We start from the raw sequence: 20,029 nt of genomic DNA, 5'->3' as shown, positions 1-20,029 counted from the left end.
TAATTACAAATAGAAACTATACTTTAAGAAGTAAAATAAAAAATTATGTATAAGGCCAACACTTGGAGCATCTAAGACATTTCTGAAAATATTTTTTAAAAATAATAAATGTACAAAAATTTCTTGTTCATCAACAAAATAGTAAAAATTTTACTGCTTTGTATTTGGATTTTTTGATTAAATATAAGTCCAGGCAGAATACTAAAAGTCTTCTTTGTGTAACCCAATAAATACTTAAACTTGTCTGAATACATATTTTACATTATGGAAAGCATGACAGACACACTGCTCTTATAGATACAGAGATATGATAAGCCATATCAGTTCCTGTCATTCACACAGAATAGAGAAATTTATGCATGAGTCAGAATGTGAAGGTTAGCAATAGACCCACCCTCCCACAGAATATTGCTTTAATAGAGGTAGCATGGAAGATCTCTTGAAAAAGGAAGGATTATTCAATCATGCTAAAAAAAAAGTTGATTGTCTACATAGATGGAGAAAGATAATTAATCTCCACATCATAGACAGAGCAGCTTTCCACGAATTAGCAATTTAAATGGAAAAGTACAAAATTAAAAGCATTCGGTAGTGTGGGTTTGCGAAAAGAGAAAGTAAAGTAATTTGACAATTCTACACATCTAAATTTGTAGCAACATGCTCATAGTGGATTTTCTTTAAGTACCACTATAGAGCAAAACAGCCCATTTTGAAAGGAAACTCCCCAAGTCTGGAAGTTCTACAAGAATGACCCTTAAGACTTAGGAAGCAAACTATTCAAAGGTCTCTGGAAGTCCCTGAAACTGACCAGATGAGCCTGGAAAAAGACACATTCAAATGCACCAGTCATAGAGCTTCCGATTTGCAGGCTTCAATGAGCAATCATGCTGGGGCAGGCTTTTGGTTGCTGAGTTATCCCTACTCCCTATAGTAATATAGGTAAGGAACTTCTCACCTATATTACTGTATAACCCAAATAAACTCATTGATTTAGAAAGTTGGACTTAGGTATTACAATAATTTTGGTCTATTTCATATCTGTGCAAATAGATACTTAGGTTGTACTCCCCAAGAGAAGTGTCACATATGATGAGCCTGTATACTACAGAACCCAGAGTCCTTAGAATCCCTGGAATAAGAAATCATTTTAAAATAATGCCTGCACTTTCTAATCTTTCTGGTTACTAGAGATAAAAGTCCAAAAATCAGTATTTGTATTTGTAATTCTTCCCTTTTTCTTAAATAAAAGACAAGAAGCTAAAACATTGCTAAAGAAAGCAAGCAGTGGGAAAATGGAAACAGAAAAATACTTAACAACTCTCATGTGTGAAGAAAGCCAGAATTTTCCATTTCTCTGCACTCCCCTCTCTCATTCTGGAAGTTTTAAAGCTAACAGGCTAGCATTCATCCTCTTGGATTCCTTCCCCTGCCCCTTAATTTCATAACATTCTGACACATCAAAGAAGTCGACCCAGTTTAGATTTTTATATCCCTTTGATTGTGTATTGGTCATGATAGGTCACTGTTGAAGGCTAATGGCACTATCTCTCCATCTTTTCTGTTAACTGTAAACGCACTATGTTACTGCTAAGGGTGACAGAGAGAGGAACGAGGGGCCACTCTCTTCAGGACATTTTTCAGGTCTCACACAGGGCTGTGCCCCTTGTCAGGCTGCCACGTTCCCCCATTCACTTTCTTTGGGCGGTTTTGATTTGTGACACAGTCTCCAGGCTGGGCTTAGTGCTACGCCATTGAGGCTGTCCTCAAACATGTAAGAAATTTAGCCTTAGCCCTTGAGTGCTGGATTACAGACATGCTCTAGCATTCTGAGATTCTACCATGTGCTGCTAATGTAATAGAAGTCAACAGCTCTTTACATACAACACTAATTCCCATGTCTATAAGAAGCAGGGATTATAATTTATTCATGTGATTATAATCACTCACTTTAATTTACATCTTAAAATAACAATTCTCATGGACTAAGATTAAATAGTAAAGGCATAAGGAAATTGAAACACTTAAATAATTTATTTGGTTTAACATGTATGAGTTAAGAAATAATTTTAAATACTCTAGAAGCTTTGTAAAAGTTGATCATGACTTTAATCACAAAAATGAGAATGCTTTTTAAAAATTGTGTTTATTTTCACTGTTGTTTATGCGCACATGAAGTGTGTGTTGGGGCATTAGTGGCACTGCTGTGGAGTGGCTCAGAAAATAGCTTCTTACAGTCAGTTATTTTCAACCACCTTTTCTGGCTGCTGGGATTCAAACTCAGATGGCCAGACTTTTGTAGCAAGCACTCCAAATGGTTAAATTTTTAATAGTATTGATAGATTAGAATATTTCGTCACCATGTCTATGAAAAGCAACAAAAATGGTACCCAAGGAAAAAAGCAAATAGAAAAGTAATCTTGTTTTTTCCTATGGAAAGAGAAAAATAAATACAAAGCCACTAATAAATCTTAAGCAATTAGAAAAATGAACTTAGTTACCAAAGGGACTAAATGAAAATGGTAAGTGGAGATTAAGAGACATGAACTAGATTCAATGAGGTGAGATACAAATAATCATGTAAAAGATTTTTTTAAAAAAATCAATAAAACAGATAACACTGATTATTAAAAGAAAAGTTATAAAATTATATGGAAGACCAGAAATGGGAAAGTAGAGCCACAACTAGATACAGATGAGATTTAAGAGAATTTAGAAACCACGTATATTTTGACAAGAAATCTGGACATTTAGAGAGATGGATGGTTTTTCTAGCAAGAGATAAAATACTGAATTTGACCTAAGAAGATGTAGACTCCTTGAACAGACCAATTACCACAGACAAGATTGAAAAGGTGAATAAAGATGGACCATTCAAACAGACAGAGTCAGATGGATTCCCAGCCAAGCTTTATATAACCTTCAAAGAAAAGTTTATTCCAGGCTATTTAAACTATTTTAGGCCTTAGAAGAACCTAGAAATCTTCCTCATTTATCTTACAAATCTCAGAAACTTAATCAAAATAAACTCTTTCAAGTTTCAATATACTTCAAAAATAAAATAAAACGCATATTGGAAAACAAAGTGGATCAAAAGAATAACACAGTGTCACTAACAAGAGAATGGGTAACTCAGGGCCAGTAAATAGCACTGTGATCCATCATGACATCAATAAATTTAAAGAAAAAGACCGTCTAGTTTTTATAAACAAATTTGAAAAGACATTTAATAAAATACAGAAGTTTTCCTAGTAAAAGTCAAAACCGAGGGTAAAAAACCCACTTAAAGCCGGGCGTGGTGGCACATGCCTTTAATCCCAGCACTCNGGAGGCAGAGGCAGGCNGATTTCTGAGTTCGAGGCCAGCCTGGTCTACAAAGTGAGTTCCAGGACAGCCAGGACTACTCAGAGAAACCCTGTCTCGAAAAACCAAAAAAAACAAAAACAAACAAAAAAAAACCACTTAAGTATCCATGTGTTTTATCACATGCCTGCAACCAAGACCATTTTTAAACAACAAAATGCTTCTAAATTATTAATAATAATCAGTTAAAATTTAAACGAGTAAGTGATAAACAGTAACAGCCCCTGTGCATTGCTAACTATGGGCAAGGGTTGCTGTAACTTTTTAATGTTTTAGCTTTTATAGAACCCTATCAGATCGATAACACAGACGTCTCCAACCTGCAACAAGGAGATTTTAGCACTGGGCATAGAGAAGACAAATGCCTTTTTGGAGACCAAGTAACAGGATCTGGAGCATTTGAGACTTCTGCTCATGTGATGTGCCCACCATTGCTCCTCTCTCGACTGTATACCACTTCTACAGCTAATCAGAGTGAACTGATACCATTGTTACAATGCCACATTTTTTTTTGGAGGAGTTAGACATTGAAATAAAGCAAGAAAGTTAAAGAGTATCCAGAATAATCTTACTAGAACAATCTTAGGAACTTGGTCAGATAGCTGGTCAGATGGCAAACAAAATATTTTCTTTCTTTCTTTCCTTTTTTTTTTTAAAGACGTATTTATTTATTATATGCAAGTACACTGTAGCTGTCTTCAGAAGCTCCAGAAGGGGCATATTTCTCATTACGGATGGTTGTGAGCCACCATGTGGTTGCTGGGATTTGAACTCAGGACTTTGGGAAGAGCAGTCAGTGCTCTTAACTGCTGAGCCATCTCTACAGCCCAGCCTCCAAATAGTATATATATACACACATACATATATATGTATTTCTATTTGTGTTAAAGACCATGAAATGGAAATGAGACACATTTCACTTACAATTGTTTCATACAAGAATATACACATGAAGAAAGATCTAAATTACCAAGAATTTGATAAGAATAGCAGAATGCTTGAATAAGTACCTGGTGCTAACAAATCACACCACTGAACATGCAAGCACCGCATGTCAGAGTAACTGTAGCCTTGCTAAAAGGTATACAAGGATTCAAGCAAACCGGAAAGAAAACTCAAAGGGTAAATGTGTTTTACATAACATTCCAACTGTCCAAAATCAGTACAGAATGTTAATGAAATTCTGGTAACAACACTTGGGGCATTGGGGGAAAAAATGTCTTAAACTGTAACATTAAAAGAATAAAATGCCCCAACCCCACCCCAGATTGCCAGAAATGGTGTGAAGTTATTCAAGAGCCCTGAGGGAATTTTCTGGCTAGTAATCTCAATATTCCATTATTTAACACTCCATAGCAAGATAGGAGGTTCATGGTGGCCATGGCAAGAAGCAATAATCTCTAACGCCCCAAGAGATCTTCGGGTGTTGACTATATCTTTTTGCTGGAGGTTTTGATTTGAAATCATGCCAGCCACAGAGAATTATCATTCAAGAGAATTCTTTAGTTTTTGAGATTCGTCCAACTACATAATCCTGGCTGGCACAGAACTCTCAAAGTTCACCAGGCTGGGTCTGAACTCAAAGAGATTTACTTCCCTCACAGTACTGGATGCTGAATTTAAAGAAGTAAGGTTAACCAAAAGCTGAGAGCCTGGCATGGTTTGCTGGACAACTTCCAGCATAACCCTGTGGTTTGAGCCTCCATTCAGTGAATTCCCATAGGATTCTTCCTCCAAACAGACTGTTTTGGGACATATAACATGTCAAATATTGTAGTCCAATAAGGTGCTCAAGAAGGTTGGTACCTAGACATTAGAGACAGCAGTTTTCCCTTGATTGCAAAAGGAACTTGATTGAATACTTGCTACAAGAATGTTGGCCAGTGTTGGCCACAGGGTGTCAGTGATCTGGCAAAGAAAATACTGGCAACATCCAAGATTTGATGCCAAGTGTCTTCAGTGTGCAAGGCAGATTAGGTAACCATTACAAGGTCTGTAGCTTAAGGGAAGACCTGAGTTCCACAATCTGCAAGCTCCCATTTTGTTCTCTCACTGGTGTAGAAGGGTATTCTACTGACATATCATACCCTTCTACACGTGCTGCCTTTCAGTTAAGGATTTGTGGCTTTGGTTCCTTTTTCATCTTGGGAGATGCTATTGTTTATGTTGGGTCTGTAATGAAGTAGGGAGATGATTTCATCATTGGGTCATTGTTCATGGCTCTTCCCAATTAGAAGACTCTCTCTAGCATTTTCAGTCCTTACTATACTTTCAGTATAGGCATTTGGACCAACATTTCCCAAGATGCCATTGTCTTTTTTTTGTGTGCTGGAAATTGAGTCCAAACTCCATTCTCTACATTTAAGAGCTGTTTTCTTCCTAAGGTCTCAGTAGGATAAGCGGCACAGATTCATGTAGCTAAGACAATGATTAAAGTGTGAACCCCTTTAACCTGATTCCCCAGTACATTCGAATGAGCATATATGGCCTTTGAATTAACATTCAGTTTGTCATTAGGGACAGAAAGAACTTGCCTGTACCCTAAGTCATCTTTCCACTTGAAACAGCTAATATAAGAGTACAGGGGAAAGACAGATTTCATTAGATTTCAAGTATGGCAGCAGCTGCTAACTAGACAGACTTCGGAGGTTCACACTACCTTCCAGAACTTTGTGTTCAATAACAAACAGGCACTGCTGGTGATGGTGCCCCTCTCTGGTCTGGGAGCTAAGCCTTCAACTTTACAGCCAGAGCCACACCATTGGGTTGTTCCTCTTTTGTCTGCTTTTGCTTAACTCACACACAATGAGTTCCTAAAAAAAAAAATATCCTGGAAACTCCAGCAATGGCTGCCTCAGTTTACAACATCAACTGGCATAAGCGCCAAGGTTGTTTTCCAGAGAAACAAAGAATGATCATTGATTGTTTCTAAAGCCCTCTGTATTGATTTTTATTGATTGTTGGATTGCAAACTGAATCTGCGAATGGAAAATCTGCATGCTAGCTAATCAGTTTCTCTTGCATCTTGGCCCTAGAATTAGTCTCTCTCTGGACCTCTCCCCGAGGTCAGAGGTTTCTCAGAGCCAGTATGAGCTACTGAAAAGTGTCTCCTTTTAAAAGTTGAATGGATCTAAGGTTGGCTTGAAGATAGGAGGAGGCGCTGGGACAAAGGACGTCTCAGTGTGGCCACACTTCTTGAAGAGCTATGGCACACCCCAGATCTTCAATGCTTAGAAATCAGCCTGTCAATCGGCACTAAAGATTAGCTTGATTTCCACTGTACTGGCTGCAAACTGGCTCCCTTTTCTATTTCAAATGCACATACACATCTGTAACTCCTTATGGAATGGGACAGGATCTGTCTTGGATGAATCAGTGCTACTTGTTATAATGTAGAGACCCTCCATGTGATTGTCTGATTGACAGGTCCATAACCTAGTGGAGAGTCGGTACCTAAGCATCACCAAGGCAACTGCTTTTAAGTCATTTCCCCAGCACCTGCTCTAGAAAAACCTTCTTTTCATCACTAGGCCTTTAAGTGAAGAACTGTACATCAACTAAACCTCCTTGGTCAACATATTGGCACTAACGTAGGTGCAGAAATGCCTTACAAATCTAAACAATTAACTCAAACAGGTGCTCACAGCCGCTTGTAGAGAGCATGATGGTCCTGGTCTATTCACTTTTCCAAGTCCTGACTCAGGAAGGAAAAAAATGAGACTTTTTCTTTTAGCCCCCACCCCCCATCTTTTATTGAAAATAGATTGTTTTCTCACATAATATATTCAAATTAGGGTTTCCCCTCCTTCTACTCCTCCCAGTTCCTTCCTACCTCTCCTCCCATCCAGATCCACCCCCTTTCTGTCTCTCATTAGAGAACAAACAGGCTCGGAAGGGAATGATATAGTATGATATGATACAATACGATATGATACGATATGATATGATATGACTAAACAAAGACTAATAAGCACATCAAAGTAGGACAAAATGAACAGAAAAGAGCCCAAGAAAAGGGACAAGAAATAGATATAGACCCAGAGATCCACTTGATCTCATATAGAGGAATCCTTTAATCTGAAAGCCATAACATATGTGCAAAGTGTCTATAGAATAAAAAGAAAAATATATGCATATAAACAAAACAAAATAAAAAAGATAAAAAGATAAAAGAGGATAAAATAATATAAAAAATAACTAAATAAAGGAAAAGCCTTGACATGAGACAAGGAATCTCCAAAAATACTGCTTTTTTTATTGGTCATTGACTGCTAGGCATTCAGTCTGCCTTTAAGATGATTGTTTCAATACAGAGACAGCTCGCAGCCAACCATTGGACTGAGCATGCTAATGGGGGAATTAGAAAAAGGACTGAAGGAACTGAAGGGGTTTGCAACCCCATAGGAAAAACAACAATATCAACCAACCAGACTCCCCCAGAGCTCCCNGGAACTAAACCACCAACCAAAGTGTACACATGGAGGGACCCATGGTTCCAGCCGCCTAGGTAGCACATGATGCCTTGTTGGGCATCAACAGGAGGAGAAGCCCTTAGTTCTGTGAAGGATGGATGCCCCAGTGTAGGGAAATGCCAGGGAGGGAGGTTGGAGTGGGTAGGTGGGTGAGGGAGCACCCTCATAGAAGCAGGGAGAGAGGAAATGGGATAGGGTATTTCCGGAGGGGTTATCCGGGAAGGGGGATAACATTTGAAATGTAAATAAATAAAATACCCAATTTAAATATATATATATATATATATATATATATATATATAGTTTCCCTAGGGAAACTGGCCATTGCTTCTGGGCTGGGGCTGGGGACATGTGCCCACTTCTCCTTTCAGCTCTAGGGCCTCACCTGCTGCAGTCCCCGTGCTTGCGGGGCCCCAGTCTCAGTGCGTTCATATGTGCATCAACTCTGTTGATTTTGAAGGCTTTGTTTGCTTGGTGTCTTCCATGCCCTCTGGCTCTCACACTCTTTCTGCCTCCTCTTCTGCAGGGTTCTCCAGGGAGAGGGGTTTGATGGAGACATCCTGATTAGGGCTGAGTGCTCTACGGACTCTCTCACTCCTCTGCACTTTGTCTGCCTGCGGGTTTCTGTACTTGTTCCCATCTGCGGCTGGAGGAAGCGTCTCAGATGATGGCTGAGCAGGGCACTGATCTGTGCCCCTGGCAGGGATGCTCTTGTACCTTTCTTTATCCCTGGCTTGAATACTGGCCAAAGGCTTTTTCTATCTTTTTCTAAATCCCGACTCCTCTTACCACGTGGTTGCTTCATCTTCAGTGCAAACACCAAGGCTTTCTCTCTAACTCCCTTCTCCTAGCAGCTGCCAAGATTGACTTTGCTTGTCCTATTGTTTTACATTTAAACTCTAATAAAATTGTCCTCCAGCGAAAAAAGAAATTAATTCAATCCAGGTAATTAAACAGAAAATAATTTAAAAATTCCTCAAAGTCTCTCATTTCCTTTTCACAATGGAATATCTCTAACCATGCTACTCTCATCACAAAACTTGACAAGAGTTATGACCAGTCTAAGGTTTTTATTTTACTTTCAAGGTAATATGTTAGCCTGCCACAATTTTATCCATGACATGAGACATTAAGTAAATTTTATTGCCTGCTGTAACACAAGTAGCCAGGTGTACCATTCATTTCTGTGAGTACAACGAAATAGCCAAGGCTGGGTGCATTGTTGAGTGTTTTCAGGGTGATAACTGATTGGTTTTTGTTCTTGATTATATTTCCGGAGATATATGTACAGAAATAGCCTTGGAAGATGGAGAGACTGTGTCATAGAGAGAGAGCAGGAATCTGCTTGCTAAGCAAACGTCAGGAATCTTCCTGCTAAGGAGGAAAGTGAGTTTACCCATAGAGGATGACAATAATGTCTAGCTGTGGAACAACTTCCGTATATAATTCCTGCCTATTAAAAAAATTCAGGCTCCCTAGAGGAAAAGTGTCTCCTACAAAGCAGCTTGCTGTGTTCAGAGAATCCAGGCAAGTAGTACTGAGAGCCTCATGCTATGATTCTGGTGTGATCTGTCCCACAGAGATTCGTACGTTGGAAGCTTGGTCTCCAGGGCAGAGATGTTGAGAAGCTGTAAGAGAGTTAAGAGTTGAAGCTTTATAGGAGATGCTGTTGGCCACTCTCTACTCCACGGACTCCTCTATCATGCTCATCTCTCCTTTCACATGTGCTTTCATCATTATGATACAATCTGTGGCCAAAGCTGAGCTGGTGTCAGCGTTGTCTTAGTTAAGGTTTCTGTTATTGTGACAGAAAACACCATGACCTAAAAGCAAGTTGCAGAGGAAAGGGTCTATTCATTTTATACTTCCAGATCATAGTCCATCATTGGAGGAAAGCAGGACCACTATCCCAGGGATGTCACCACCCACAGTGGACTGATCACTAATTGAGAAAATGCCTTATAGAAGGCTCTCAGGCTGGCGTTTCCTCCTCTGAAGCTCATTCCTCTCTGATGACTCTAGCTTCTATCAAGTTGGCACACAAAACCAGCCAGAACAAGCACTATGCCCTTGAACTTTCTTACCTCAGAAAATAGCACTGTTCACATAATTTGTTTCCACCAATCATTCAAAGATCATTGAACTCTTGACTTAGAAGGAAACCTAGAATTCATGTTCTAGTCAATGCAATTCTTTTTAAACACCCCTACAGGTTTAATCTTTATTTTAAAAGCATTAAATATATTTTAAAATAAGTTAGGGAGCATGAGAAAAATTCTATTGGGATATATTGGATCTAAAGTATGTTCTGAATAATGCTTCTGTTCTCTCTGAGTGATTAGCTGAAGTTTTTCCTGATTTTGTCTTATTTGGCATCATATAATCCTTTTTAACAACAACAGCAATGATGATTCTTTTATTTGGTGAATTTTCAACACCCACATATCGCACTTGGTTTTAACACCATTTAACTCAATGAGTGATTCGATCAGGATGAGGCTATGGGGGGAACATACAACTAAACATCCTGGCTGCTTAGAACTGAGGTTGGGTTCTGGTTCTACCTCTTTTACTAGTCGTCTGGCCTCATCACATTTAATCCCTGGTTAAAAGGGAAAGAATAATAACAAATCTTTTCTACTATGGTGTGAACCTCTCTCCCAAAGAAGAGTTGTAAAACCTCAATCCACAAAATAATTATAGCATCAAGGGTCAAAATCTGTATAACTGAAAATGCATTTTATGTGCTTCATGATTATAAAATAGAGGGGTTTAGGTCATAAACGTTTTCCTGCTGTGGATGAATTCATGTTGATTATAAAAGGAGCAGAATGTGAAAGATTATTAGTCTGGGAGCCTCTCTTTACTTGCTGCTGTGGGATGCTATGGAAAGAAGGCTCTTGCCAGATGTCAGCACCCTGGTATTGAACTTCTCAGCTTCCAGAAGTGTGAGGACCAGATATCTAAGTACACATCTGTAAGACCCCATAAAGCAGAGGAACTCAACCTGTGGGTCTTGGGGAGCTGATTGCCCCTTTCACAGGAGTCACCTAAGACCACTGGAAAACACAGATATTTACACTACAATTCATAACAGTAGCTAAATTACAGTTATGAAGTAGCAAGAAAAATAATTTTGTGGCTGTGGGTCACCACAAAATGAAGAACTATATTAAAGACTCACAGCATTAGGAAGGTTAAGAAACACCCCCATAAAGCCACACAGAATAGACTATGACTCTGTCAGTGAATCATAAGATTTAAAAACGTAATAATGTCGAAAGCTTAGCCCAGCATTTGGTCCAGAGCTAATTGTGAGCAAACCAGATAAAAGTGATGATGATAAAAATAATTATGATATCAACATACCAAGGATCTGAAACAAACAAACAAACAAACAAAAAACAACAGTATGCTGCCCATTAAAAATCTATTAGTGCCGGGTGGTGGTGGCGCACGCCTTTAATTCCAGCACTTGGGAGGCAGAGACAGTTGGATTTCTGAGTTCGAGGACAGCCTGGTCTATAAAGTGAGTTCCAGGACAGCCAGGGCTACACAGAGAAACCCTGTCTTGAAAAACAAAACTAAAAAAAAACCCAAAAACTAAAAACAAAACAAAAAAATCTATTAGTTAAAGGATTGAATTTTTTTTTTGCTTCTGTCCTTCTAGATATCATTTTATATATTGCCTCACCTACAGGGGACTTCTGCAGGAGGGATGAATGGTGGCGGATACTACTGCTGTTTCTTCATCTATGAAATGCTAGTGTGTGGGAAGAAAGGATGAATGATTTGGATGGGAGAGGCTAGTGTTTGGGTGAGTGGACAAAATAAATACATGCTTTGCCCAGGTGTGATTTCTGCAGCCTGACAATTTTTTTTTTTAAAGGCAGTTCGTGAAGCTGGGGTAACTAATCTGACTCAGAGCCCTATTAGTAAAGTCAATATTTTTCTCCCTGTTTTACAGATAGAGGAACTGTGCCGAGACATGGTAAATGTCTCTTTCAAGGTTATATAGAAAGTCAGGCATGAACTACACATTTATTTCTGAGTATTGATTTCAAAGCCATGAGTTGTATTATTCTGACAATAAAAAAAAAAAACCAGAAAATACATTTTATATGCTAGATGATTATAAAATAGAGTAATTCAAATGTAATTCTAAAAATATATCCCAAATCATATTCACACCTGTGTAATCGCTGACTTCTAACTCTATAACACTGGTGGCAGTTGAAGCATGAACGAAAGGGAAATTACTGATTGTATTGATAAAGTGACCTTTGGAAAAGGTTGAACGGGGGTGTTTCAGAAAAGGGGAGTGAATTCAATGCATTAAAATATACTTACTTGATGCATTTTAATATTCACCTGAAATTAACACTCATACAAAAAGTCCTCAACACGTGTCTGCTGACATAAAGGACGATGCTGTCTTTCCCCTGTCGCATCATCAGCTGCCCTGTGTCCTCTCTGCTGGTCCACAAGGGAAGGAGAGATGCAGCTAGGGAATCCATCACAAGGTATGGTAGCTCTTGTCCAGCAGAGAAGAGCCGTCTATTTCCTGTGTGAAACAGGGTGTGGATAGATACTGTAATTAGAAATGTATCTAAATCGAAGGGACAACTACTTCCTTTCTCTATTCTAGTCCTCAGACTCTTGATGAAATGTGTGATCAGGCAGCCTCAAGAATCCAGAAACGCTTTAGAATGGGGCAGACAGATTTTGGGGGGGTGCTAAATTTAGTGAGGTAGGCAGAATTTTAGTAGTCTGTCTCGCCCACTCGAAATTAATTTCCCTTTTAGCATTTGTGCCTGCTAACTGGCTGTTGTTTGTGTTGAACTCTGTGGGTTTGCTTTCCAAGAGAAAGGAATGGGGAGTGGAGCAGTCGGCCCCCAAACAGTGTCTATGCCAAGATTAAATGTTATTTTCATCTTCTGGGGGGGGGGAGGTTAAGCCAGCATGTACAGACAAGTCCGATACAAGAACTGTCTCAGACATATCCACTTTCACTAATGCTAGTTCACATAAGATTGCAGCACCAAATACCTTGTCTAAAAATTTCCCAGTTGCTAAATTTGCCGGAGAAAGTGGCATCCTATTTGGATAATGGATAAAAAGGTACTGCTGTCGTGATATTTAATATAAGAAAAACAGCTTCATGAAGACAGCTAATTTAAGAAAGAAAATAAAACCTGTTGTGTGTTGATGCTAATTTCAAATACTGCCTTTTCTCTAAACAACAGCTGTACCACCAAGCCATGTTTTACTCCCACTTACAACAGGAACTAGGATTTACTTGGTTGGGAAGTTCATTGTGGCCGCTGATTACATCAGAGTCCGAGCAAACTGGTATTCCCCGCTGCCTCGCTTTCTCCACAGTAACCAGATTATATAATGAGAAAGGAGCTGCCTGCCCCCATATCAACTCAGTGGCAAATCCCCTGGACAATCTGTTCACTTCTCTCACTCAGGGCTCATCTTCCAAAGCTCTTTCTGCTGCTTGCTCTGCAGTTCCCTCCCAGTTGAAGCTTCGCCAGCCACCAGCCTCGTCCTTCTGAAGAAGCTGGGTGGGGTCCTCTTTCCTTTTCCCTCACAAAAATCTCTTGATTGTTTTTCTCTCTCTTTCTCTGGCTCCCTTTTATGTATTTGGGATGTGTGCATGCCTGTGTGTGTGTGTGTGTGTGTGTGTGTGTGTGTGTGTGTGTGTGTGTGTTCGAGTGCTGTGCAAGTACAAACATATAACTTCCATGGGGGAGTTCAGGATGTCTGTGTTCTGAAGATGGGGTCTAGGTAGGACTCTTAGACTAATTTTATCTATTCCTATTCCCAGACCACAAAACAAAATTTAAAACATTTTTTTGTAAAAGCTGAAAGAACTGTTTCTGTTGCATCCAGGCCAGCATGGAACAGAGGAGAAGGCAATATTTCCAAAGTGAATGACTGAATGAATATTAGAACTTCTTCCAGATTCAGTGTCTGTGAAATATAAAGGAGGTGCCCCGTTTCCTGGTAGCTTCACAAGATAATGGGCATCAGAAGAAGCTAAAATCTAGCAAGAAGAGCTCCCCATATCAGTAATTTTGCTCTAGGGCTCATTCTGTCACATGGGACAAGTTGGCACCATTAGTGTCAGATTTATATCTGCAATATATTGTGAAAACCCTGGTCTATAAGAGAAGTTTTTCCACGGGAAGTTCTCTGGTAACGGAAGTGATTTTTCTCCAGTCAGACTAGATAAATTTAACTACAATGTAGAGCTAGGGCCCTGAAGAACATCCTAAGAGAGACAGGCAGAGCCACATGGGGGTAGTTTTTACAATGTGTATATGAGATATGGACTCCAGTGCCACCAAAGGGAAGTTTAGGATGTCTATGATGAAGATGGGGGACCAGATAGGACTTTATGTTGCATCATTTTATGCCCCGTGTGTAATAGAGTTATATCTAATACATAACTTTGGTTCCAGCCCTCTGGGAATAAAGGTGGCAGCCTCAGTGGGGCCACATACCCAGGATAGAAGTAATGTGTGACAAGAAAGGATCTTGCTGGGAAAGCCCATTAATGTTTGACACTTTCCCGGGTATGTTCTTGGGGGTGTTGGCTTTAGAGTAGTCTGCCTACTTGATAAAGGACTAGATTTGTGAGACGGTATACAGCTCCAGAAAAAATCAGAATCTTCTATCAATTGGGGACGTGGGATGTTTGTTGAATTATGTTAGTTTTCAAGATCCAGCACAACAAAATTCCACAGATTGGCAATCTAAATGACGGAAGTTTTTGCACATATGTCTGGATGTCAAGATGACAGAAGATTGGGTTTCTGTCCCTGGCTTGCTGGTGTCTACCCTTATACTGCCTCTACACATGTGGCCAGCCATACATTCACAGCTCCAGAGTGTCCCTCCCTGCAAGTCACCATCCTCCTTTATAAGAGCACCAGTCACCTGGCACTTGCTACTCTGGGATCACCAGGCACATCTTTGAGAGTCATAACCATCTATGGCAGGGAAGACCATGTTCTTAACCCTAATGTGATGTCTCTTTCCTTCTAAATTTAACTCTCTCATTAAGATCTTGAAGGACAGTAAAACAATTTTACTCTGAAGCTTTGACACGTTTACAATCATATGTTTTATTTTGTCAGGCACAACAGATACCATTGTAGGAATAGTACTGCCTAATAGAGACATCAGCCCCTCTCCATCCATTAACCAATCCATATTGAACTTCTATGTACAAAGAACCAACGACTGTAATCAGTAAAGCATGGCTTCCAGTTTAAAGAGTAGCTGCTGGATATGGCATTCTCTGATTTGAATGGCAATCGTATGTTGAATTTTTATTGTCAATGCATAGTAGTAAATGCTGTGTATGTAGAAGGTAGTTGGACTAGCCCATTTTCATGAACGGGATCAGTATTCTTACACAGTATCTCTGTGACATTCTGTTGTCTATCATGTGAGGATGTAGCAGCCAGGCGCCATCTTGAAAACAGAGCGTGGTCTTCAGACACTGACTCTGTTGTCAGCTTGACCTCAAGTCTCCCAACACCCAGACCTAAGAGAAGTAAATTCCCTTCAATCATAGGTCTGTGATACTTTGCAGCAATGGAAATAGACAAAGGTCGTGCAACTGTCAAAGCAATCATAGGTGAGTTGTTTATGCCTGCCCTTTCACATCAAATCATAGCAAATGTTTACATATTCATCTTTTCTTTTGCTTCATGGAAACTTTCAGGAAACAGAGGAAGGGAAAGTATTAGACTTTATTGTATTTTTCTCTAAGATATTAACATAATTTGGGGGGGGTGAATGACAAGTTTGCTGGCAGAATGCCTTTAGTTTTCATATTTCTCAGAAGAGAAAAAGTTCTGCACCTTTATCTCTACTAATTTCATCTGGATTATCCATGTTTACTTCTAAGTGTGAAAAGGGGGATGCTTCCATCTGTCTGCAAAACTCAAGAACTACCAAGTGCAAGTAGATGTGTAGGTGAAGTTCAAGTACACATTCTGGAGATGGAGTGGTGGCCGTGATTGAGAACAGTTATGAAACAAGTATGAATAGTATAAATTCTGATGAACCGTGACATCCTTAAAATTAACTGGCCAAGTTTCAATGATCACCACACAAGCTAAAATCTACTGGGCAGACATAGAATACTGTCCCTTTCCCAGTGTGCCTATTTTTCACACTATGAGCAGGGAGGGAATGATTTGCTTGGCACCCACTATGTCCTAAGAGATGATGATGGACTTTGGCCAGAGAAGAAGATTCTGCCATTTATTGTCCACCAATGAATCTCCCAGAACGATTACAAGAATAGCTTTCTGTGGTTTTAAACCAATAAGCCATAACTGGAAGATGCTGAGATTCTGGAGGGTGGGGTGGGGGCTGAGGCGGAAATAAACTTTTGAGTGCTATACATAAAGATCATGGAAGATTGTTTTAGACTGAACTCTGGTGCTGAGTCTCAGTAGTCTCGACCGAGGCAGAATGGACTCATCCTGTCAGGTCCCCGGTTAAACTGAACGTAGAAAAGTGTGTTTCCCTGAAACTGAGACACAGCAACTAATAATGAGGGCCAGTCATCCTGCCTGGGTATGAGGCAGTGAGGAGTTCCCCCTCCTTTAGGGACAGCAGGAGCCTAATGTTAGCCTATTTGCTTTTGTCCTATGCCTTTCTGCCCACTCAAATTTCATGACTAACCTCAATGGTCAATTGAATGAGATCTAGAATCACCTGAAGAAGGGTTTTTGTACTATGCATACTGTAAATTAACTTGAGTTTGCCAATTGAGGTGTGAAGTTTATGCCACTGTCCCCTGGCTAGGATCCTGGACTATATCCGCAGAGAAAGATGAGCAGCAGCATTTATATATTCATTGCCTTCTGCTTCCTGACTGTGGATGGATTTTGACTGTCTGCTTCCAGCTCCTGCTGCCTTGACTTCTCTGCCACCATGTTGTGTATTATTGAGCCATGAATCCAAATGAACCCTTTCTCCCTACATTGGTTTTTGTCAGAGTATTGTATCACAGCAACAGAAAAAGAAATGAAGGCATTAAGCTATTCTGAAAACAACGACAACAACAACAACAACAACAACAAGGTCCTGCAATACCTAGTAAAGCAAACCTTTTTATGTCTCAGTTCATGAGCTGCTAATAAAAATCCATTTGATTTCTAAATATGTTCCTTTGGAATTTTATCATTTGCCAGCTCCTATTCCTAGATAAAACTGAACAACTGGACAGGGACTCAAGAGGCACAGTAGAAAGATGGTGTGCCTCTCCTTTACCTTTGAAATATTGGCAAGGGAGTTTGTACGGTTTTGTTACTTCTGACCATAGATTTACTGGTACACCACTGAAGTCAGTGGGTCATTTTGATAGGGTCACATTTACCTTGTTGTCCAAAGTGTTCTTTACTGTGTCGTTCTCTTTCAGCATTCAGGTATGAGAATGAATTTACTGAAGCATATTTTGGAAATGAGATTTAATTTCTTCTGGATTTTCTTTTTTTCTTAGCCTTGCCCTCCTGAGATCACCTACTCTGCCCTGTTGTTAGTTAGAGGGGAGTTAAATTATTTCACAGTGGTAGGACCTCATTTACATTCTTCTTATATTTTCCAGAGAGCAGAGTATAAAGCAGGAACTTAAAAATCTTCTTCAATAAAGATATATTGCTTGTTCAGAAGTTTTTAAAGAATCTGATAGCAAAACCCCATAAGAATCTTCTGGATTTTTAACTCAGCCACTTAACTTTTAATAAATCTCTTTTTGAAAGGCTTAAGGAAAACATTAGGTAGTAAAGATACTGGTTCCTTTTTCTAAAGTGATCAACCCTCTGTTTTTGGTAGAAATAAGAATAAACATAAATGCACATCATCACTCATTAAGTTCTTGCTTTTTAAACTAGTCATGGACTGAGCTCTTTGGCTCTTCAACTGCTAAAACGTTTCCACATTTGTGTCAGATCCAGCTACTCAGCAGCTTTTCAGCCATGGAATCTTCCTCTTCTTCTTCTTCTTCTTCTTCTTCTTCTTCTTCTTCTTCTTCTTCTTCTTCTTCTTCTTCTTCTTCTTCTTCTTCTTCTTCTTCTTNTCTTCTTCTTCTTCTTCTTCTTCTTCTTCTTCTTCTTCTTCTTCTTCTTCTTCTTCTTCTTCTTCTTCTTCTTCTTCTTCTTCTTCTTCATCATCATCATCATCTTCTTTTTCTGAGACAGGGTTTCTCTGTGTAGCCCTGGTTGTCCTGGAACTCACCAGGCTGGCCTTGAACTCAGAAATCCACCTGCCTCTACCTCCCAAGTGCTGGGATTAAAAGTGTGTGCCACCACTGCCCAGCTGGAACCTTCTTGTAGTACATCATCTGCTGCTCCATCCTCCAGACACCAACTGGAATCTTTATAGTTACCACCCTGCCTTGGTGACATTTTACTAATATGGAGTAATACAGAGAAGCGTCTCTCATCTTAGAAAAGAATTAACGTATCTCTTTTCCCTTCTCGTCCCCATACTTAGTGTTCTGAAGGGTTTGTCCACCTCTGGCCACCAGCTGTGCTAATACAAACCACCACAGTTCCTTTGTTATAGCCTTTCCATCATCAGCTTTGGTCCCTATGATTGCATTTGAATATGTACACCATTGCTCTCAAGAGGAATAGAATGGGCCTGTTTAAAAGTAACCACCCTTTTCCAGTCTGAGCTAGTTCAATCTCAGTAAATGTTCTATGTTGGAAAATGGTTTTTGCGTTTATGGTGAGGGAGTGATGAAAGATTCGATAAACATTGCATGGTGATTATTGTTGAGGAAAGAAAAGTAAATTAAGCATTAGGGTTTTTTTCCAATTTAATTATTGGATAGGTATTAAAATTAAGAAATAGTATTAATGGGTCAATTATTAAGAAATCAGACTTTTTAAAGAGCCAATGTCTAGAGAGTATGTTGTTTGAGATTAATTTCTCAATAACTTTATGTCATAGAATCACAGAATTTTAAGGATATAAATGACTTTACAAACACTCTATCCAGCCCTTCGGTTTTATTTCAGCAATGAAAAGAATATATACCCACAATATTACCACATTTCCTTCATGTTTAAAAATTATAAAATACTTGGTTTTATTTCAGCAATTAAGAGAAGAATATACACCCACAATAGTACCAAATTTCCTTCATGTTTAAAAATTATAAAATACAATAGACTTAATTTAGAATTATTATCTTAAATTAATGTGGGGATAATCGTCATGATCAGTAAACCAAGTCTGCTATGCTCTCTAAAGTCAGATATTTCCTTTCTTAAGGTCTCATCTAATGTCCTTTTCCTGTGATATGCTACATTTCCTGAGCTTGTATCTTAGGCCCTTCTTGGCTGTTCCTACTCCTCAGATTTCTTTTCTTTTTTATGACCTTGGCAGCCAAAAGAAATGCTGCTTAGGCATTTTGAAGAACACTTCTCAAGTGGTATTTTTTAAAAATGTTTTTCTCATGTCTTGGCTTGGATTATGAGTTTTGGGGAAGGCAGGAAAAAAAAATCCACTTTCTCATACACATTCTCAAAATGATTTCCCTCTGTTGACAGAACTCTGATGACTGACCTAGAAAAGTGTTGAGTTTACCTTCTACAATGACACGTTGTTAACCATCACTATGGTACACTCCTGGTACAGGAGTGAAGGCTCTACAGGAAGTACTCCCTCTGGATTATTCTGATAGGAGATTTGACTGTTCTCCCTTACTCGTTTATTGATCTTTCACTTTATATTAGTGTTGGATGCATGGACATTTTATTACTTTGAGATATGACTTAATATTACCTCCTTGATTTTGTCAGTCACATATTTCCAAAATTGACCATTAAGAACTCTTTCAGGAGCCATCTTTGCTCCAGTGCACTGCCAGGGAGAGGCCGGCCTGCAGAAGCCACACAGCTTCTGGGAAAGATCCAATTTCTGGCTCCAGTCACCCAGCACCTTTCCCGCCCAAGGAGGAGTATCCGCCCAGGAGGAGTCTCAAGGCCTGAGCTGGAAAGAGACAGCTTTACTCCAGTTCGCTTAGGCTCCAGTCTGCGCTGGCGAGAGTGTGGACTGCAAAAGCTACACAGCTTCGGGACAGACAGAGGCAACCTAACTTCTGGGACAGACACTGTTTCAGGCTCCAGAAATTTGGGCACCTTCCTCACCAGAGGAAA

This window comes from Mus pahari, chromosome 10, assembly GCF_900095145.1.
Source record: "Mus pahari chromosome 10, PAHARI_EIJ_v1.1, whole genome shotgun sequence".
Taxonomy (NCBI): Eukaryota; Metazoa; Chordata; class Mammalia; order Rodentia; family Muridae; genus Mus; species Mus pahari.
The sequence above is the reverse complement of the archived record's forward strand: the minus strand, read 5'-3'. Positions refer to the sequence as shown.